This window comes from Procambarus clarkii, chromosome 83, assembly GCF_040958095.1.
Source record: "Procambarus clarkii isolate CNS0578487 chromosome 83, FALCON_Pclarkii_2.0, whole genome shotgun sequence".
Classification (NCBI taxonomy): domain Eukaryota; kingdom Metazoa; phylum Arthropoda; class Malacostraca; order Decapoda; family Cambaridae; genus Procambarus; species Procambarus clarkii.
The window spans coordinates 23,232,060-23,256,406 of NC_091232.1; positions in this window are offsets into that span (position 1 = coordinate 23,232,060).

A 24,347-nucleotide genomic window follows, 5' to 3' on the forward strand; every position below is an offset into this window, starting at 1 on the left:
TACAGTTTCGGTGCATTCAGAAGAGGCATTAAGTGCCTGGTTTGCTGAATGATTGCTTATATTGCGCAAACCTGTAAATATATCCTGCATTGACAGGACATTACCATTCTGGTATACATATAATTTATTGAGTGCGTCACCAGACAATTTTCTCTGGATGATAATTTTAGTCATCCACTCAGCAGTTGGGTGATCCACCTCTTTACTGAAGGAATTTAACAGTGACTCAAGCTGAAAACTAAAGGCTTGTAAAGAGTCGACTGATTGTTCTGGTGGAGATAAATCTAGTAATTGGTGTACAAGGTTTATAACAGTCTTCTCATTGTTAGCACTTGCTCAAGAAGGCTGGTGTGAGTAATTATGACCCTTACTTGTATTGCTCAAGGCTTCTTGCTTAGCATCAGCTTTAATTACAGCTTCGGCTGCTGCTGCAGATTTAGCTTTATCATTTTCTGGTTCAGATTCACTGATTATTACAGCTTCACTAAGAGTTTCATCTGTAGCTTCACTTGTTTCTCTGGGTTCCTGTGAGGAGCTAGTTAATTCAGTAGCCTCCTGCATTGAATTTATAGAATCCAGGGAACATTGAGAAGAGCTGTCTGAAAATTGATCAGACTCTGTGAATAAATTATTACGTGAAGTTGTATTGGATGAGATGTTAGAAAATGAAGGTTGAACTTCAGTTGTTGATCCTGTATAGTGATCAGTATTGATTAGAGGATTCTCCTCATTTTGAGGTAGCTCATGTATTTCATCTGAGCTGGGTGCTTGCTCGGGTGTAGGTGTACTAAAAAATGTTCTAACCACTCAGGAACATTTTGTGTCGCAAGCACTTTGTTATATTGATCTAACTTGTCTTGAATTATATCTTCATTGTCGGCAAGATCAGATTCTATCAGACACAATTCGTCTAGGTCAGTATTACTGACAAGGAGTATGTTCCTATAAGACTCGATTATAACCTTTACATAGTCATATTTTTGGCTAGCCCTATTTGTGGAAATTTTTAGCCTAAAGACGTCAACTGAGTTAGTCCCTAAACAGTTGTCACATTTGTCAAGTAGTCTTGACAGGTGGTCTTGAAGACCTCTCAAGATTCTTCCAGTTTTTTTCTGGAGTAGCCGTTCTGGCTGTAAGTTTGAGCTTTATAGGGCTTATATAGCTACTTGGACAGCTATGGTACTTGCTCCTTTATGTAGAGTAGGTATAATTATTGACAGCCTGATATTTTCTTAAGGCTGATTGTAATTTACCTCATTTAGAGGTTAGCTACCTACCTAATAATAAGCAACTAAGATTTGAGTGGTGCCTTGGTATCACTACAGGTGTTCCTTAGCTTAGCTCTTCAAAATCAGCCTTGGATGGGTAGTGAACTTACAGTAACACTCAAAGATGTACGTAGAAATTATGTAATAAAATATAATTACACATTAAATGGTTAATCCCACCCATTTGGGTCAGCACTACATAAATTAATATTGCACCAGCACTGTCTAACAGTACTAGTTAGGTAATAATCCTACCTATTAATGCAGCTAATGGTGTAGACTGAATTTGTACAAATCTTAGTACCATGTCAGTCTGAAATATCCTACCTCTGTTGGGTTGGCATAATAACTACAATAAATGTGGTGCAATAATGTGTAAATAGTGCTATGTTTTTGGATTTTGTAATTTTATATAATATATATACCGGTAGAAATTATGTGTATAAGAAATTAAATGAACACAAGTGTATTAATTGTGTTTGGCAAGTATTCTACTGCCGTAAATAATATTTAACACCTGAATGTACTTCCTAATTGTGGAATATAATGTTATCAGGGTTAGTAATGATTAATTAGTATTGGATCAGTAATTTGTATTAGTATACTGGATCCTAAAATGTTAATGAATTCACTGACTTGAGTTAATCAGTAATTATGGATTGAATTTGATTTAGGCTATAATGAACAGTCTGCTGACATCCGTAAATTGAAATATTTGTATAGCCCAATAATGGTTAACACATAATTGGTGTTAGTGATTAATTAATAATGATTGAGGATACCTTGATTTTAAGCTATCTATCCGGTTCGAAGAGGACCAAAATGTTGTTTTGTTCTCTGAGAACCAATATAGTTTAATATTAATTGTATTGTATCCGGTTCGATAAGGATCAAAATGTTGAGTTTCTGGGGCTTGAACTCATATGTTCAATTATTTGATTATTATATTTAAATAAATCGAAGGACCAACTACTTTTGAGAAAGGAGGGAAAACGAATAATAGTGATCATTAGAATGACACTAGAGAACCAGTGTCTATGGAAACTAATTAAATGAATAATCACTTGAAAATAATGAATAGACTGTATTATTAATTAATTAAAGTCAAAGCCTCAAATATCAACATTGGGGGGTATTTCTAAAAGTTCATATATATCTAGGAACCAGTGTGGTTCGTCACTAGTTCATTGTTGAGTTAGTAACATAGTAAATCTAAACTACAATAAATTCAAAGATATGATAACTCAAATTATGAATATTAAAGATTATGAATTATTGATCAACAGTAAAAGTAAACATATTAATCACCAAATCATAATTTCTGGCAATAATTTATTCACTGTAAAGATCCTATATGAATTATATTGAAATCAGTAATAATCTTAGATAAATTTGTATGAAATAAATGTCTTATCTGTAAGACGATTTCTGTAACGCCATTTCATCATTCGTCCTCGTGGTCACAGGATCCCAATAAAGAAAGAACCCGAGGTGAATATCACGAATGAAGAGAAACAACTTGTCAACTCCTCGTATACCCGCTGAAATCAGAGAAATTTAAGTAACATTTGATTAGGCTACGAATTATTTCAAATATTAATGAAAACAGAGAAAATGTGGAAAATCAACTAACGTTGTGTATTAGGTATCCATGCTGTATAACGACAGACTACCCAGAAATATACAATCTAGGATGATGCATCAAACGAGAATGGTATACTTAACATGAGCGTATCAAATACTAAGGTCTGACGAAACCGCGTCAGCCAGTCCCAGGCGTCCACTGCTGTGTACGTGTAATTACGGGTCGTGGCTTCAATTGTTGACGCGTTATTAACTGGCAGGGCACTATAGAACACGTGAATAGGTAATTGTTGACTATTAAATGGGTATCAACGTAATTCTTGTTGATAAAAACTCCCCAGTCACTACCACATGTCTTGCCACTCTTCTCGCCAGGAATGCCCCATGTACAATGGCGTCTACGCCTTCCCTCAACCCGTCTCTCGCATTCAACACAGAAATTATTAATCATTGATATTTCTTTTCCGCGTAATTATTGATGTAATACGTTACTGAGAACTGGGTTGCAATTATAGGGACTTAAATATTATCATATTCTCGTTTAATGGTGTTAAACGAGAAATGGAGAAGATTTTCATTCTCTCCATAACATTCGTACGTAACAGATAAAACTGCTACTTGATAATAATTTCAGTTAATAACTCTCGGTTTTAGATTATCGGGAGTCATATTATTCGTTGGTAATTATTACATGGAATACTGATAATTTTAGAGAACCACATTCAATTCTCTAACACATTGGTAATAAACGTGTCTAACTAGACATTATCTGACACAATTTTGCTACTCGATTTCATGAAAATTCTAGCACTAATACGCAGATGAAATGGTTAATTTATGTTGACACTATCGTTAGTAAAATTAGTAACTACTGTAGTTAGTATATAATGATGATGATGTATTATAATACAATAGTAGTTTATTAGTGTTGGAAATTTCCAACAAATTTCCCTCGGCTGCGTAATCTTTGCATATAAGCTCAAAGCCCATCTAAGATCTGTTTCAGTGATAAAATATTAGTGTTATAATGGAAGCATAGGCTGTTTATAATCTCATTAGGAAGTTTCCTTTGAATAATTAACTTAATAAGCCTCTCTGCATCTCCTGCAGGAATTTAGTACTGAGGGCTTTGATGATCGATTCTATTGACAATCAAAATGATTGTAGTGATTCATAGGTTGTTTTAGGAGAGGGTAAATCCAATAATTTATATGAGAGACGTTCAACTGCAGTCTCCTTATCACTGTAGTTATCATGTAATAACTGTATGGCTAGGGCATAATCGTTGTCTGTTAATGGCATGTTTGCTATAACTTGCCTAGCCTCTTGTCTTCTCTTAATTAGCTTTGCAGATATAGAAATTTAGTAGCCTTTCTAAGAGCCTTCGAAAGAGAAGGTTTGGAATGTATTATAGAATCAAAAGCTCTCAAGAAGGCATCCCATTCATCTTCATCTTTGCCCTCAAAGTATGGTAAATGTACCTTTGGGAGCTCGGCTTCAAAATGTGGGGCTTTTGAGGTATCAACCAGATTGGATGAGCTCACACGTGGCTGGCCTACTGATACAAGTTTGAGTAAAGGGTTTAGTTGATCCTGTATTGTGACTTCATAGATGGCTGATTCAGCTATGATATCCTGATGTTCATCTTTGCTTAGATCTGCTTTAGCTTTTCTGCTTAAATACGTTTCAGAAAGGCATTTGATCTGTTCAAATTTGCCCACAGCAGCTTTAACCCTGTTATACAGAGTTACTAAATCAGGAAGTGGTTGACTAGTTATTGTTTGACATTTGTCAATCAGTTGAACTAAGTGCTTCTGTAGACCCAAGAGTGTCCTCCTATTTCCTATTTCAGCTGCTGGTGGAAAGCTGGAAACCAGTTTGACGTTTCTGAGATTAATCTTATTGAAGTAAAGATAAATATATATTTACTTTTGATAACTGACTTATCCTGTTTACTTAGTTAATGATTCCAAAGATCGTTCTTCTATTCCTCCCTGGAATCTGGAGTAGCAGGCTGTACAATTATCAAAATGTAAAAATCTGGTTGTATTGAACCCATATCCTTAGTCAATGTAAGTAGTATATTATGAATATATTTATGATTCATGTCTTTATTTTGCAGTCTACGTCAGAAAGAATGTATACACTGTGTCTCACATTATACCCATTTCTTGCGATGTAGGGATGTTATGACCACATATACTCCAGTATGATCATACTGTGGCTGGTGTGTGATGAGTTTATACTGTATAGTGATATTCAGGCTGATTAGCTTAGTATCACAAATATTATTTATGATACTAGGCTAATCTAGTATCTCTTTTTGACAATAATCTAGAATATATTACATACTGGCATTGTATGTTTGATATACCTAAACATATCACACACTTGTATGAACTCACAGGGATTTTTTTTTTTAACAAACAGAACACTTCCCCATATGAGAGAATCGAACCAAGGGCCAGCAAATGCCAGGCCACAGCCTTAACCACTAGACCAACCTCAGATCGTCAAAAAGAAGGGAACTGTTACGAACCCGAATCCAGCGTCCGGGCCTGGAGCAGTGACGACCACGCCATCTGTGGGTCAGCTCCCGAAACCCCCTCCAACTGGACGACGACACCTGGTGAGGACGAGGTGTACTGGCCACGAGGGCCAGTTTCCAGTCCTGTTCAGCTCACAACACAGCCGCTGCTGACCTCTGGTGAGGTGGTGCTCAGACGACAACGCCATCTATGGAGTGGATAGGTGGGCGTTTGGGTCTGAGCCTGTAAGTGAGGTGCTTTAGTGTGTCCCTGTTATTGATGACGTGTCTGATTACAGAGTCGACCTGGGACTGCTGTAATGGAAGGTGGATCAGTCTACCCAAGGCAGCCGTCTCGTCACCAAGTGTTTGCTGCAGCAGCTGTGAGTCGCCTCCCGGATGAACACTGTGGTGTTACCCTGCCTGTGAAGCGGCAGTTGAGGATTGTCATACCCGGGACTGACTGGTGGAGACGATTAACCACTGGGGTATTGTGGACAGGAGAGTGATCTGTGGTATCACACGAGGCTCCTGGCTAGGGCGCTACCCTAGTATCGCTCGTGGAGCGGCCTGACCAGCGTTACTGATCCAGAACCTGCCAGCTGTCTGCTGGACTTGTGGTTGACGGCCTCCACGGCGGTGCCCCCAGTGGAACTGTGTTTTGGCTGGCCTGTGGCCGGGGTAGACTCAGCTTTTCGAAGGATTCGTCGTGAGGCCACGAGAGCACCGAGAACTTGGCATCGAGAAGATCCAGAGTCTTCAGAAGAAGACGACAGTGTAGATAATACCCCTGTGTAGTGTTTATACCCTCCCCCGAGTAATCTTCTTATATATATTTATTGGTGAAGGTGCTAATTATAATATTAAGTTTTTGACTTTCTTTCCCTTCCCCTTTTAGTTTACTTGCGTTACTGATCACATCCCTTGAAAGCCACTGCTGGCTTGGGGCCGGATACCCTTCCTCTAACAACATCAGAGTAAGAACCCAGTTGCGACCCGAGAGGGCCGTAACAGGAACTAAGATGGGTTTTCCTCCCCTCGTCGGGAAGGGGGAAATTTGTGATGGAAAACCCATCCTAGTTCCCTTCCTTTGATGATCTGAGGTTGGCCTAGAGGTTAAGGCTCTGGCCTGGCATTTGCTGGCCCCTGGTTCGATTCTCTCATATGGGGAAGTGTTCTGTTTGTTATACCTAAACATATTATGTATCACTAGCAGTAACTGGCCACGTGTTGTTGTGACTCAGCAACACATGTACATTGCTGAGCCACAGCAACCTTTCTTGTCCCCCAGTCCTCCCCACCATTTCCCCCTCACCCAACTCCTCGTCCTCCTTTCCATTCCCACTCCACCATCCCCTCTTTCCTCCCACCATTACCCCCTCCCTTGTCCCCTCGTCCTCCCAACCATATCTCACTTCCGTCCCCTCATCATCCCCACCATTCCTCACTCCCTCGTCCGATACCTTCCCAAATAGTCTGATGTTCCCATCAGAAAATTGGGAACATCAAGTGATCTGATGTTCCCATCACTGAAATATAAGAAAAACAGTAAAAAAATGAAATGAAAAAATGACAAAAAATATAAAAATAAACTATACACATGAAATGAACGGTATTGTAAGGAACACAACTCAATTCCAACGCAATTCACACAAAATCATTAAATCAAAATGAAAATAAATCAAAATCTATGAAAATTAAATTTATCAATGCAATCAGAAAAATTGAAATGGAATTGTAACGTATTTAGTATAGCAAGTGTGTTGCTCTTACATGCAACTGGCACTGGCACTGTTTTTCAAGAAAAGCAAAGTTTTACCTGTCACAGAAGTGGCATCTATACTTATAATTAGGAAATGAACGGTATGTTAAACAATACAGCTCAATTCCAACACAATGTTACACAAAATAATTCTATAAAAAATCCAATAAATCGAAATCTAAAAATAAAATTTTATTATTGCAATCAGAAACATTGAAATGGGATTCGTGGCATATTTATTATAGCATGCATGTTGCTATTATGTGCAACAGATGGCGCTGTTTTTCAAAAATGCTGTTTTTACCTGTCACAGGGATGGCATCTATATAGTAGGTATATAAAATGACGCGCCTATTCGAATGCAACGTTTTATCAAAATTTCAAAGCAATCAGTTAAGAACTTTTGGAGATTAGTGTGTGTTGCTCTTAAGTCCAACAGATGGACCTGTTTAAAAAAAAATGTTTTTCCTATCACAAGGTGAGGCATGTATATAGTAGATATATAAAAAGAGGCGCCTATTCGAATGCAACGTTGTGTCAAAATTTCAACGCAATCGGTAAAGAGGTTTCGAAGATTTCCCTCAAATGAAAAGACACATGTAAAACACAGTTCTTCATGAAAAAGCATGTTTTTTACCGTCACAGACGTGACATCTATATAGTATGTATATAAAAACCTGCTTGGATGCGAATGGAACGTTGTGTGAAAATTTCAAAGCAATCGGTGAAGAACTTTCGGAGATTAGTGGTTATGCACAAACGAACATTTGCATTTTATTTAAATAGATTACCATATGTCTGTGCCATGTATTTGTGGAGATATTTGAAGTAGAGTTAATAGCTCAAGCCTAATGTCATGTATCTAGAAAATACCATTATATGTCTATAGTATGGAATACTATGTATTCCTGTACTAGACATACTATGTGCATTATGATGTGGAATGTATACATATATATGTATCTGATGCATGACTAGAATGTATGGTGTAATATATCAATTTAATTACTGTTCAGTGCATTATCCTCTTGACATATTGTATTTAGTAACTGATTTTCTAGTACTGTGAGATTAATACCACAGAGGCAAGGTTTTGGTAATTATGTTGATATATGAAGCTTGACTTTTTGTTGGAAATTTCCAACACTAACAAACTACCATTGTATTATAATACATCATTATTATATACTAACTACAGTAGTTATTAATTTCACTAACGGTAGTGTCAACCTAACTTAAAATTTCTTTATCCGTGCATTAATGCTAGAATTCTCACGACATCGAGTAGCAAGATTGCGTCAGATAATGTCTATCTAGACATGTTTATTACCAATATGTTAGAGAATTCAATGTGGTTCTCTAAAATTATCAGTATTCCATGTAATAATTAACTACGGATAACATAACTCCCAATAATCCAAAACCGAGAGTTATTAACTGAAATTATTATCTAGTAGCAGTTTCATCTGTTTCGTACGAATGCTATGGAGGGAATAGACATCCTCTCCATTTCTCGTTTAACACGATTTAACGAGAATATGATATTATTTAATTCCCTATAATTGCAACCCAGTTCTCAATAGCGTATTACATCAGTAATTACGCGGAAAAGAATTATCCGTGATTAGTAATTTCTGTTGTGAATGCGGGAGACAGGTTGAGGGAGGGCGGAGATGCCATTGCGCACGAGGCATTCCTGGCGATCAGAGAGGCGAGACGCATGGTAGTGACTGAAGAGATTTCCAACAAGAATTACGTTGCAACTCCACGAATAGTCACCAATTACCTCCCCACGTGTTCTACAGTGCCTTGCCAGTGAATAACGCGTCAACAATTGAAGCCACAGCCCGTAATTACGCGTGCACAGCAGTGGACGCCTGGGACTGGCAGACGCGGTTTTGGCAGACCTTAGTATTTGATACGCTCATGTTAAATATACCAATCTTGTTTGATGCATCACTCTGGGTTGTATATTTGTAGGTAGTCAGTCGTAACGAAGAATGAACAACAAACACACAACGTTAGTTGATTTTCTTCATATATTTCAAATTTAATGAATACTTGAAATAATTCGTAGCCTAATAAAATGCTACTTAAATTTCCCTGATTGCAGCATGTAATAATTAACTTAATAAGGGTTTGAAGCATGTATACGAGGAGACGACAAGTTGTTTCTCTTCATTCGTGATATTCACTTGGATTCTTTCTTTATTGGGATCCTGTGACCACGAGGACGAATGACGAAATGGAGTTACAGAAATTGTCTTACAGCTAAGACACCTATCATATAAATTTAGCTAAGATTATTACTGATTTCAATATAATTCATATAGGATCTTTACAGTAAATAATTTATTGGCAGAATTTATGATTTGGTAATTATGGTGTTTACTCTCACTGTTGCTCAATAATTCATAATCTTTAATATTCATTATTTGAGGTATCGTATCTTTGAATCTATTTAAGTTTAGATTTGCTATGTTACTAACTCAACAATGAACTAGTGACGAACCACACTGGTTCCTAGATATATATGAACTTCTAGAAATACCCCCCAATGTTGATATTTGAGGCTTTGACTTTAATTAATTAATAATACAGTCTATTCATTATTTCAAGTGATTATTGATTTAATTATTATCCATAGGCACTGGTTCTATAGTGTCAATCTAATGATCACCATTATTCGTTTTCCCTCTTTTCTAAAAAGTGGGTGGTTCTTCGATTTATTTAAACATAATAATCAAATAATTTAAAATATGAGTTCAAGCCCCAGACAAACCAACATTTTGGTCCTTCGAACTGGATCTATACTAATTAGTCATAACTAATCACCGTGTGAAGTAGTCTAGACTAACCCCATTTATTAATTGTAGCTACCGGCAGTGTACCACATAGGTTAGCCTAATTCACACCAATTTTTTTGCTGCTTATACCTCATGTATAAAGTAGCACTAGTGGGACACAGCCAATTGCCCACAACATTCAGACCTATACCTCACACTGAGGTAAGAATCTTCAGGTCACCAGGAGCAACAGCTCGTAACTTACATTCAATTTACAGCCAGACCATACATGCAAAACCTGCCAAGAGATGGTGTACACCTGTCAGGTGAGTCTAGGTCACATGTAGTTGAGAAATTGATCAACACAATCAACCACCATAAAAGGCTGTGGCTGGCAAGCCAAATTAATTGTACATAATTGTATTTTCACCTGTGTGTGCAAGTGCACCTTTACATAAACTATAAAATCTAAAAAAAAACAAAAACACAGCACAACTATATATTCACATTATTGCACCACAAATTAATCTATGCCAATCTTTATTAGGTAGGCATTTAGGCTGTGATTGTGCTGAGTTTTGCACAAATGCAGACTAAATAAATTCGTAGTTTCTTAGGTAGAAATTCTTACAACTAGTCTTGGACTAGTCAGTAGTGCATACATTATTCATTCTTGTGCTGACCCTATCAAGAGTAGGATTCAAACTTATAGTAACTTTGATTAGAGTATATACGTATTAATTATTTGTGTACTCATTGTTTGTGTGTATGCATTTTGAGTGCTGCTGAATGATCACCATTACATCTAATGGTGATAATAAAGAGCTAGCTGGAAGAAAGTTAATGGTGAAATTCAAGCACTGCTCAAAATCCTTACCTACTTATTGTTAGGTAGGTACATTTAACCTCGAGTGAGGTAGAGTGTAATTTAGCCAGATTAATTTAGGCTATACTCAATATTTCTTGTCAACTAATGAGCAAGTACCCAAGCTTCATTAGTATTACTTATTTAAGTCATATGAAACTTGGACTTAAAGCCACCATGGCTACTCCTGAACAATTAAGGAGAACCTATATTGGACTTAAAGGTCATTTACCCAGACTAATTAATAAGTCTGATACTTTGTCTAAAGCAACTCCCATTGATTACTATCAACTAGAAACATCAGTGAGAGTAGCTGATCTCAAATTTGATCAAGTTAGATCTACAAGCCAGTCTTGTCTCAACCTACTGAATGCAACTGAAACTGATCCTGATGAAATAGATAAAATTCTAGCAGATATTTCTCAGTATGAAGATGAGACTCAAGATAAAATTGATGTAATATCCAATATAGTAAAACAATATAAATCTAATGCAAATAATACTATGTCTCAATCCAGTAATCAATTACCTGTGGTTCGTCTACCTACTTTAGACTTACCTACATTTGCAGGGCATGATGAAGAAAATTGGGACACATTTTGGACTTCATTTGAAGTTCATATACATAAGAAATCTTCTCTTGACAGAATTTCTAAATTCTCATACCTTATCAGTCTTCTCAAAGGGGAGGCTTAAAAGGTCATAAATAACCTAGCTCTCACTGAGAGTAATTATGAGGAAGCTATAAAACTACTAAAGTTGAACTATTGCAACAAGGAGTTGAGTATAGCTAACCTTTATTACCAGTTGCTAGATCTGAATGCACCAAGTAGCCGACCAGACTCACTTCAAAGCTTCAGGCTAGAAGTAGTCTCTAGTGAAGGCCTTAGGTACTAAAGTTGATGTACCAGCCTCAGAATGGTCAATCAAGTTACTTTTACAGAGGAAATTACCTTGAAATATCTTAGCAGAAATCTGCTCACACTATAAAACCGAGTTTCTCACTCTCGAGCAAATATTCGAGGGACTGAGAATAACGGTTAACAGGTTGAAGACTCATGATAAGATTAAACCTAAGTCTAAACAACCTAACATTGACAACTCAGTCAAACACAAATCGAGTTTGAATAAGTCCAATAAATCCAAACCTAGGACTGCTCCATCCACTGGAAAAAGGAGTGGTAGTGTAGGTATTTATTCTGTATCTCCCATTGGCGCTACAACTGATGTGTCTACTAAAAAGACAAACTCAGCCAGAGAGAGGTGTCTGTTCTATCCGACATGATCATGATCAAGAACATGATCAAGAACATGTCGCCTACAAATGTACTGTTTATCCTAACTTTAATACTAGGATTAAACGGCTACAAGAATTACACAGGAGCACCAAGTGCATGGGTTCTCATGATCCCAGTAAATGTGTAGTGCAGCTACGGTTATGCAGTAGATGCAACAAAGGTGTACATCATTATGCCTTATGTAGAAAAACTTCTACACAATCTATGACACCTCGGGAGGATTCTATGAATTCTACCACAGTACAATATTGCAAGGTACATTAAGAAATAAATGTACTTGCTACTGAGTCAGGCAATAATACCACTCTGCCTACTGCTCAACTCAAACTAATTCATAGGAAGTCTAGAGTTAACACTAGAGGTCTCTTTGATCAAGGATCACAGAAAACCTTCATCACGCAACAATTAGTCGAGCAGTTGAAAATAAAACCTGCCAAAAGTGTGAGACTGAATATTTCTGGGTTCTTGACTAATAGTGGACCTCGTGAATACCAAGTAGTCAAGGTGTTAGTGAGACTTGGATCTTCCACTAGTCTAATACAAGCGGTAGTAGTAGATAAACTTCCTTCAGACCTGCAGGTCACAGGACTAGCTCGCACTGCGAGATATCTCAAACGAAACCGCATGAGGCTAGCAGATCACAAAATAAATTCTGACTGCCTCACAGATGTTGGTATCCTTATAGGCACTGACTATTATTATAAATTTATAACAGGATGCACCAGACAACACGGAATGAATTTGTTGTCATCTGCTGGAGGCAAATTGCTTACTGGACCGGTACTTTTCCAACAAAAACCAGCGTCAACCAACCAACAATCTAACAATACACTAGTGGCGTGACTAGGCTTGGAACAGTCACCCCCTACATTTCAGAGAAACATCTGAAGATAATGAGTCTGATCCACCTGTACATCATCTGTGGGATTTAGACACTTTAGGTATTGTCCCTGATAAGCCAAGCCCTAATGATATGTGGACTTACCAGCAATATCTGGACACAGCTGTCTATAAGGACAAACAATACTGAGGGAGACTGCCATGGAAGTTGAATCATCCGCAACTTCCAGTTAATTATTTCATGGCAGCCTCTCAATTACAGTCTCAATTAATACGGCTGAAGAAACAGCCAGATAAATTGAACATGTATCATCAATTAATTCAGCAACAACTCAATAGTAAATTTATCAAAGTTATTGATAATGATGACCGAAAAACAGGTCACTATTTACCCCATCACGCTGTGGTGAAAGTTTCATTGACAACGCCAATACGTATTGTTTTCAACTGTAGTGCCAAAGTGAAGGCAAACAGCGTGTCCTTGAATGAATGTCTCCAAACGGGACCTAGCCTAACACAAAGGCTACATGATGTATTATTATGATTCCGCACTGGTATTTTTGCTTATACTGCGGATATCAGTAAAGTTTTCCTTAGAGTAGGCTTGCAAGAGGAGGATCGTAACTACACCAAATTTCTCAGGATTAAGGACCCATTGGCTCCTGACAGTGATGTCATAACCTGTTGGAAATTTCCAACACTAATACAACACTGTTGTATTATTATTAATTATTACTAAATCTACTAATCATTGTAGTAATTAAAATTAACCAAACGTAGAGTTCACATGTACTAATAATTACATCTGTACAATAAGGCTAGAATTCTTACGTCACCAGACGCCAGTATTGCGTCAGATTCCATTATAATAAACACAACTATATCCAGTGTGTCTGAGAATTGAGTTTGATTCTCTATAAAACAACGGTGTTCTGTGTGATAATTATTTACAGATAAACTGATCCCCAACTAATGCCAAATAGAGCGTTTATAGTTATAACTGTTATCTGGTAATAAATTTAACGTCACGCGTGAATTCCTTGGAGAGATTTTAATTTCTCTCCATTGCTTGTTTACCATCGTAAAACGGGCGAATAATAATATTTAACTCCTCTGAACAATAAACCCGTCCTTATCCGAGCATTTCAATCACAACTGCGAGAGATGATATTATTCGTAGTTAATAATTTGTGTAGGAAATGCGGGACGCGGAGCGGGGAGGGAGAGACGCCATTACCCAAGCCACCGGGGTAGACACCACCAAGAGTGCGAGACGAAAGTCGCCACTGTGAGGTGTGAAGAACCTTTGCAGACAACAACTTAGCTGGTGTAAGTGTCACTTTTATACGTCGTGTTGAATTGTCAAGAGATTTAATTTGACATTCAGCCAGGAACCTGTTAATTTGTTCCGTGTAGCACAACGTGACCGGCCAGAGAAGCGCGTCAACATCTAGGCAAGGCTCGACACCACGTGTTCGTTACTACGATGCCTGAACCTAGGACGCGAACTTCGGCAAGCTTTAACTTACACAGTGCCCTATTAGCTAAGTACCTTTATTCCCATTTGATGCATCATTTTGGAGGGGGTTATAGCTGGGTAGCTTGTCGTCACGCAGAGCGACTATAAAAAACCACAGGTTATTATCAGTCTCCATTCTCTAATTTAATTTTCTTGAACATAGATGTCTAGCAGCTTAATATGTTGCTACTGAATATAATTTGATTTGCAGCGTGTGTGAAGAATTCCACGAGCTGTCATTTCCCGTGTTAATCATCTCCCAGTGTTCCATGATGAGTTCTGGAGATTCTGAGGATGAGGCATAATCGATGTCTTGGAAAACGTCTTCAAGCTAAGACCCTTTCCGTATTCCTTAAATTACATTATCTGTAGTATTATTCATGCGGAGCACTGTTTTCTGGATTAACATGTGTTTATTATAATTATTAATTTCTAATGTTCATAATCTATGTTCTTATTGGTGACAAATACAATGATTCTATAATTGGTCATAGGATTAGATTATTGCATAATGAACTGGTGCACGAACCACACTAGTCCCTGGACATATATGAAGTTCCAGTAATAACCCCCCAATGTAGGTGTTTGAGGCTTTAATTCAGTTAATTATACAGCCCATTAATTATATAAGTGATCATATTCTCTAGATTTTTATCCATAGTTACTGGTACCTCTAGGAATTTTCTAATGATCATATTTTCTTAGTTTCCCTCTTTACTATAAAAGCGGGTGGTCCTTCGTAATAGAATTTCATTACATTAATATTTAAATAAATAGAGTCAAGCCCCAAATGTCCCACATAACCTACCGGTTTGCCTCTGTGCTATTCGGTGAGGCTTCTTCACCATTTCTACTTCAAGCCACATTAGACACACATTTGAAGATGTCAAATAGCCCTTATAAAACGGAGATCAGTGACAACTTGTATGTCGATAATTTCCAGGGAATTACAAATGGCAAATCCAAATTGGTAGAAATTTACCATGAGGCTAACCGTGAGTTGTTAGGAGCCAATATGCCACTACAATCATGGGCCTCAAACAATAAATCATTAACCCTTAACATGCTCAGGGTTTAATATCCTGTCATCCCCACAGGCGCATGTCATTTTGAAAAAAAAAAAAAAAATTTTCTTCCTAACCTGTTAATTTGTGTTCACTGATCACGGGAAAAATAATAAAAAAATCGTAAGTGGCATATATTGCCCGCTATAGGGCGGGGAAGTCTGGCAAATTATAGGCGCTGACTCAGCGTCCGTCCCAGGTGGTCTGTTGCTCGCCAGCTGTCAGGCCGGAGTTGACACAAAGTAATAATTACCGAATTATTTCAATGTCTCTGATTGATTTTTCATAGTTTTTTGCTGTAATATTATTCAATAGTGTGTAGTTTGATATATTTATATAATAAAATGAGTGAATCATTGCTGTACTCAAAAATATGGTGTGCATATTGTTGATTCAATTATGTTCATCAATCAGTGAACAAGTACTTTGTCGGTTATTACACCATAAGCACAGGTTATATATAAGTATCTGCATGTTTTGTTCACTATAACTAACAACTAAGTAGCTATTATGAGTCAAAAAGTAACGAGGAGTGACCGCCGTGTACCAGCCAGCCACTCACGCCCTCCCTAAAGTCATGTGACTCACCCACATTCTTCTCCCACAATAATGTTTTTGCTATAATTCACTATATACAGACGTTATATATAAGTATTTACATGTTTTGTTCACCATAACTGTACATCTAAGCTTTTGTGGTGAGTAAAGGCACAGAGATGTGGCTGCTCACACAGTCAGCTGATCGGCGGCCGCCCTCAAGGCCAGACGCACTAATATTTCTACTCCAACAATACTGTGTGGTGTTATTACGCTATATACACACATTATATATAAATATCTACCTGTTATATTCATCGTACTTGTACAAATAAACTGGTATGGTGCCCAAAGACCATCGTGGTAACCAGTAAACAACACCGTCGTCTGCAAGGTGGCGTCGTGCAGACGACGCCACCGCCCTCACCAAAATGGCGGCTCCAAACCTTCTCTTGCTGTTTATACCCTCTATACGCACGTTATATATAAGTATCTACATTTGTGTTCACCATAGCGAACCACTAAGCTGGTATGGTGAGGGCAGTCAATAAAAGGTGGCCACACACAGTCAAAAGACATCGCCACCACCCTCCCTCCCACAGCATTACTCCTCCTTCCATGGCGCACAGCGCTAAATATCACCACAATCCTGCTATTATCAGAACCCTGGTCAGTTTTATCACAGTCAGGGGTCTTCTGTAATAATATCATCGCTACATAATAGCATGAACAAGTATAATTTGGCATTTTTAGGCGATGCTGTGGTCACAAGCTGAACAGCAGTGCTGTTAGCTCATGCTGCGTGCGTCAGGCTTGGTTGCTCACTCAATACTGAGGCCAATAACACCCGGGAGATTGGCCCACGATTTTTTTAAAAAATGGCGTCTGTTTACAAGAGCCCTGATGAAGGTGTGGTGAACCCCGTGTATCCGCGGGCTGTTTAACCCTTAACGTGCGCATCACGTCATATGACGTGTTGGACGTTGTTCCAGTCAACTGCGCATCACGTCATATGATGTGTTGGAGTACTACGCAAGATTTAAATGGCCCGCGGATACACAGAGTTCACCACACCTTCATCTAGGCTCTTGTAAACAGACGCCAATTTTTTTTAAAAATCGTGGGCCAAAGTCCCGGGTGTTATTGGCCTCAGTATTGAGTGAGCAGGGGTCTTATGGTACATTTGTCTACAATATAAAAAATGAGTGAGAAAATTTGTTTACATCAAAATCCAGGGTGTCACCGCTGAAGAAACTTTCATTGCCACAACTAGAGTTAGCTGCCCTACTGCTAGGAGTAAGATTGGCTCAATATCTGACCAAAACCTTAAATAACATCCACTTCGAAAAAACAGTGGTATGGTCATATAATGAGGCAATGTTACAGACTCGTCACCCTATTCAGAGGGTAGAGTGGCAGTTCCAGCGCGATCTACGAGTCCGCACCCGAACTGCCCGGGGATCGTACATAATATGGACAATGCCATCTGGTGGTGGCTATCTAAAACTTGCAAATGGCTAAAGATTCCTGCCTTGGTCGGCCAGAGGGGTCGTTGTGAGTGACCTCTGGTGAGGTGACACATCAAGACCAGCGCCACCTAGTGTGTGCTATAGAGCACAATGTCAACTACCCAGTGGGTTAGTGGTATTTCCTAGTTCACCAGTATTGGCAAGGTCATTGATGACGTTTTTTGAGTCCACAGAGGTAACGTCTGGGGGCAGCGGTACTGGAGATGGCAGTTAATCTTGGACAGTCCACAGTCTCCCTACAGGATTCTGGAAACGACCAAGTAAGCTGATTTAAGCCGACCAAATGTTGATTTAGAAGTTAAACGTCGTTGGTTTTCCCCCTTAACCACTGGGTAAGCAGGCTAATCGAATTATATATACACAGACACTGCACCCTACATGGTGGGGTACTAGATACCCTCACAGCACTGAGAAAACAGTACTGGCTCTTTCATGATCGCCAGACTGTAAAGTCCATTCTCAAATCCCGTGTAGTGTGTAGTGTACCGGAGGTACGACGTTCGAGTGTGTCCTTATCAAAGACCACCACTCCCTAAGGAACTATTTGTCCACCTTCACTCTTTTGATACCTCTGGTCTACACTACACAGGAGCCATAAATCTAACAAGCACGAGGAACAAAATCCCAGTAAAGATATGTATTTGCATTTTCACCTGTGCAACTACAAGAGAAGTACACTTAGAAGTGACTCCTGATGTGAGTGCAGAGGCATTCATACAGACCTTTCTACCCGTCGATCCTGACCGAAGTTGATGATCTCAGACAATGGATCCATCTTGGAGGCAGGGAAGGATATCTGAGGAAGGTCTGAAACTACCTAGTTGTATGTACTGCCCTGAACCAATGGCAGTGCCACTGAAAATTTACATCCCCCCCAGAGCCCCGTGGCATAGAGAATTCTACGAGCGAATGGTGGGAACAGTCAAACGTTGTTTTAGAAAACCCTTTACCGCCTAAAAGTCAATATCCAGTAGCTCCAAACCATTGTCACGGAAATTAAGTCTCGGCCAATAACCGACCACTGACCTACCTCTATAACATTAAGTCACAACATGAGCCCCTGAGCCCATCTCATCTGATGGATGGAGGGCCACTAGCGTCCCTCGCTGCCGACCCGAAGATCATTCATATGTCAGAGAGCAACTTGGTTCAAATATCTGTCAAACATATAAACATCTGTCCAGAGTAATTAGTCAGTGGAATGAGACTTGGACCCAAGAGTACCTAACTGCTCTGAGAGAGTATCACTATGGGGCTAACAAACCCAACAATAAAATTCAATTACAACTTGGCAATGTTGTTCTGGTGGTTAGTGACGATGAATAAAATATATCTTGAGAATAGAGAAGGTAAAGTGCAGTGGCATAACTAGTCTCAAGCCACTAGAGAAACTAATTCCTTTGGAACTAGCAGGAAATGAAGTCGCCCAAAGACTTCCGACCCCTGCAGCTCCAATATGGGACATCCGTCCTGTACGAACTGCCGCACAACAGTGCAATATAAAACTTAAACAACATTACCATAATTCTGAAGAGGAGCAATGAAGTGTTTGCAAGTCCGAAACATTGGACTCCGACCCTTGTTTATCCTTCCCTGAATTATGTGGGAAATTTCCACATCAAATGTAAAACTATACTGAAACGGCCCTAAAAAGCCGTTTATTTGCATTGCTTCAAGTAGCTAATAAATAAATTAGTCATAAAAAGGTTATAGAGATCGGCCGCTACTTTCAACTTTTGTCACAAAATTTATCTAACTAATGTTACACTTAACATCTTCCAGTTATCAAACTTGTAACACAATAAACAAATTATTGCTATTATTCATATATTCAATAATAATTAGTTGTCAAATATACTAAATACCTCCATTTTCTCAAAATAATCATTAACTTTTTCTGGACGTTTCCAGAGCAGAGGGCAGCCATTGTAAACAAAGGCACAGCCATTAAGTGCTGTTGTGGTGAAACCTGAGCCCACAACACAAATTTCCTCCTGCAAGTTTTACAAAGCAGCGTGACATACAACAAAGGAATATAGTCACAATTTGTTGCCAAGACTCGACGCAGGAGGGAAATGCCACAGTTCGGTTTGTTTATTATCTCAGAGTTATTAGCCAATTATTTCCGTGTCTAAGAGTAATCGTTATGGCACAGTGAAACACCACTCACAAGGGTAAACATTGATACACTGTTAATCACTCAAATTTCATATGTAACACCTGTACTTTACATGTTATTGCCAGTTCTTGTGGTGTAAATTGTTAGCATGTTAATTGTGACGCATGAAACATGAGTTGAGCTCGGGCACGCCAAGACCCCCCCACCCCCCCCCACCCCGAGACACAATAAATACCCGGAGTATACGTGTCTGGGAAACCTGATGTGTGATGACCAGCTATCACACTACACAACATCTGTGGCTATATCATTTTTAACAAACACGTAGTAGAGTAATATAACACATTAGCAATTAAATCTACTATTTAATTACGGTAAGATTAAAATATGACACCCCTCCCAAAAAAATGTGTGAAGGGAATTTTACTGGTCAAAATAAATTATAAAATACAGTCCACCCGTAAGTAATAAATACAATTAAATACAATTTCTTTAATTAATAACCCGGTAGATTTCTCCACAGTGCTTAAATGACATACACTAGGAATTTCACATTCTGGGAATCCCAGTCACCAATGTGAGAGTTTATGTAAGTGGAATAAATGAAATTGGTATAAGGAATTGAGCTCGGAAAATTTCTAAGAATTTTTTTTATTCTTTAACTTTTTTCCTGTCGTGATATTCAATTAGGTCGCCTGAGGAAGGACTTGCTTAGCTAACACACAAGTGTAGTAAGCAGCTCATTCCTCACTTTGTGACCATGTATGAACAATTGACTAGGCGCGAGCAAACGCCGAGACCCCAATGAAAATTGAAATCCCCTCCACTAGGCCGTCGACCATCGCTATTCGCCGAAGCGAATCTAGCGAGTTGGTCAAGGGCTCTCACAACAATAATTTACTGTTGTGTGGTGCCGTATATTTGATCCAAAACTCAGAATCAGTCTCAATTTGATTAGTCGAGTGTGAAGAACATTTGCATAACAATAATAATGTGTGGGGGTGTAACGAAAAGACAGTGTTAACCATAACAACTTAGTTTATTCAATAAAGTATTAACTACTACAACAAAACAAAAAGAAATATCAATGACGTTACTCGAAATTCTTCCTGTGACACTATCAGTGACAGCTAGGCACCAGCCCCTCGGACTGCACAATGAACAAACTCGAACATAAGCGTGAACACAGAGGAATCAACAAGAAACAAGAACTAACAGATCTATAATCACAATTACAACAAATGACACAGTGGGTTCTGAAACACATCTCCAGTAACCTCCTACTGTTCTACGCCTCAGTGCAGTCTACACCTGCAATGGTGGTTGCAATGCAATCAAATCAGTAGTCTTTCAATGACAACAATGACTAATGGGTTCACTGGCAACTCCAGCACCCTTACTCAAATTAATCCTTACGTTAACACTCCGTCCCACGGACGACCAACAATAACAATTGATTTACGTTAATAACACAATAGCATTTACGTTAATAACAAAATAACATTTACTTTAATTTAATAACTCTTACAACTGTCACTAGTAACGCGGAAATTACAAAACACTCTACTTGTCGAGCATTCAGTGGGAAAATAACATTAATCCCTGTACTACCAGACAGCTGATTAATCTCTTTACTAGTTACGTTAATTTACGTTAATCAGTTACTAATCACTCAGCGATGGTAAACTCTGATTTACAATGTCCAACGTGCTAAGAGAACGGTAATCACTCGTGATTACCTTTAGAGTAATTAATTACTATCTTAAAGATCAATAATTTAACGGTTAAATACGCAACCTTTCACACTGGGTCAGTAATTTACATTAAGGTATGAATTCCGTCTAAGCCTTCCATACTCAGACCAATTCAGGTGGTTAATAACAGTAATTAAGCACCACGTTTACGTTATTCTAAAATGACGTTACTCCTCCCACGAGTCAATCAAGTGCCGGTACTTCCGGGCAGATAAATAACGACGTTACGTTAATGGAACAATGGAGCCTTCGTGTGAGTCGATCAAACAAGGATCGAGGTTAATTACTTTGACTTCCTGAAACACGTCAATTACCCGGCCCACTGACCGTTAATTACGACAGACAATACTCTAATTCTTATCTGACTGATGGTTAGGCTCTTGAGACTACCGTAGCTGTTTGCAGGAAAGTATATTAACCCAAACGTATTCTACGTTACTCAAATTGTCAAAGAACAAATTCTCTTAAAGCAATGGGCGTTCCCTTGGTTACGTTATATTAATTGCCTCGTAATCACCTCACTGAATACTGGACTTCGATGTCCTACCAGATAACAGGAGAATATAAAACCCAAGTACTCGTCTACAGCCGAGTTCCCCCACGACAATGACAAATCACACTAACAAATCACAGTGATTTAGGTTACAATCCGGTTGCAATGACAATACTGCAGAACCTAGTAAAATAACATACAGGACATGAACCCTCTAGAACACTGCCCCACAATGACTACCGAGCTGCAATCACATACGGTGATTGCTCAACACTAGCAACAATCACTATCAAATAACAACCCCTTTGCAATAACACACACGGCAAGTACTCTAATTTCCAAGTATTAGAATACTGCACAACACTTACTGTTGCAAATAACCACAGTACTCTAATTACCAGCTAGAACATAGGTCCACACATTGCAATCACCACAGTAAATAACACAATAACACTGGGCACCGTGATACTACGATTATATATATATATATATATATATATATATATATATATATATATATATATATATATATATATATATATATATATATATATACACATATATATGCGAACAAGCCTGAATGGTCCCCAGGACAATATGCAACTGAAAACTCACACCCCAGAAGTGACTCGAACCCATACTTCCAGGAGCAACGCAACTGGTATGTACAAGACGACTTAATCCACTTGACCATCACGACCGGACAAAATGAGGTGATAGCCGAGGCTATTTGAACCACCCCACCGCCGGCACTCGGATAGTAATCTTGGGCATAGCATTTTACCAAATCACCTCATTCTTTGGGGCACACGTGAGGAACACAAATGCGAACAAGCCTGAATGGTCCCCAGGACAATATGCAACTGAAAACTCAAACCCCAGAAGTGACTCGAACCCATACTCCCAGGAGCAACGCAACTGGTATGTACAAGACGCCTTAATCCACTTGACCATCACGACCGGACAAAATGAGGTGATAGCCGAGGCTATTTGAACCACCCCACCGCCGGCACTCGGATAGTAATCTTGGGCATAGCATTTTACCAAATCACCTCATTCTTTGGGGCACACGTGTGCCCCAAAGAATGATGTGATTTGGTAAAATGCTATGCCCAAGATTACTATCCGAGTGCCGGCGGTGGGGTGGTTCAAATAGCCTCGGCTATCACCTCACTTTGTCCGGTCGTGATGGTCAAGTGGATTAAGGCGTCTTGTACATACCAGTTGCGTTGCTCCTGGGAGTATGGGTTCGAGTCACTTCTGGGGTGTGAGTTTTCAGTTGCATATTGTCCTGGGGACCATTCAGGCTTGTTCGCATTTGTGTTCCTCACGTGTGCCCCAAAGAATGAGGTGATTTGGTAAAATGCTATGCCCAAGATTACTATCCGAGTGCCGGCGGTGGGGTGGTTCAAATAGCCTCGGCTATCACCTCATTTTGTCCGGTCGTGATGGTCAAGTGGATTAAGGCGTCTTGTACATACCAGTTGCGTTGCTCCTGGGAGTATGGGTTCGAGTCACTTCTGGGGTGTGAGTATACATATATATATATGACGGAAAACTCACACCCCAGAAGTGACTCGAACCCATACTCCCAGGAGCAACGCAACTGGTAACTACAGGGCGCCTTAATCCGCTTGACCATCGCGGCCGGACAAAAGGAAGTGATAGCCAAGGCTATTTGAACCACTTCCCCGCCGGCAAAGTGGTTCAAATTGCCTTGGCTATCACTTCCTTTTGTCCGGCTGTGATGGTCAAGCGGATTAAGGCGCCCTGTAGTTACCAGTTGCGTTGCTCCTGGGAGTATGGGTTCGAGTCACTTCTGGGGTGTGAGTTTTCAGTCGCATATAGTCCTGGGGACCATTCAGGCTTGTTCGCATATATATATATATATATATATATATATATATATATATATATATATATATATATATATATATATATATATATATAATATAATATATATATATATATATATATATATATATATATATATATAAACTAAGTGAGTATGACCGGTTACTGAAATCAGTGCTAGAAAAAGCCCTTAACCTCTCTCTCTCGATAACCTACAGTGGAAACAAGCCTCTCTTCCCGTAAGACTTGGGGGCCTCGGAGTTCGAACAGCAACGCAAATCGCTGTTCCAGCCTTCCTGTCCTCCTTATCAGCATCCGACGACCTTGTGAAGGAAATTCTACCTGCCCACTTACATCAGCTGGCAGGTGTACATGATCCCAATTTTACACGCTGTGCCACAGAGTGGGCCTCTCGTGCAGGCCAATCACCTCAACCACCATCCCCAAAAGCCCAAAAGCAATCCAGCTGGGATGGCCCCATTGTAGACCAAGTTGCTGCAGAGTGCCTGGGTGCTGCAACAACACAACACGACATTGCTCGCCTCACA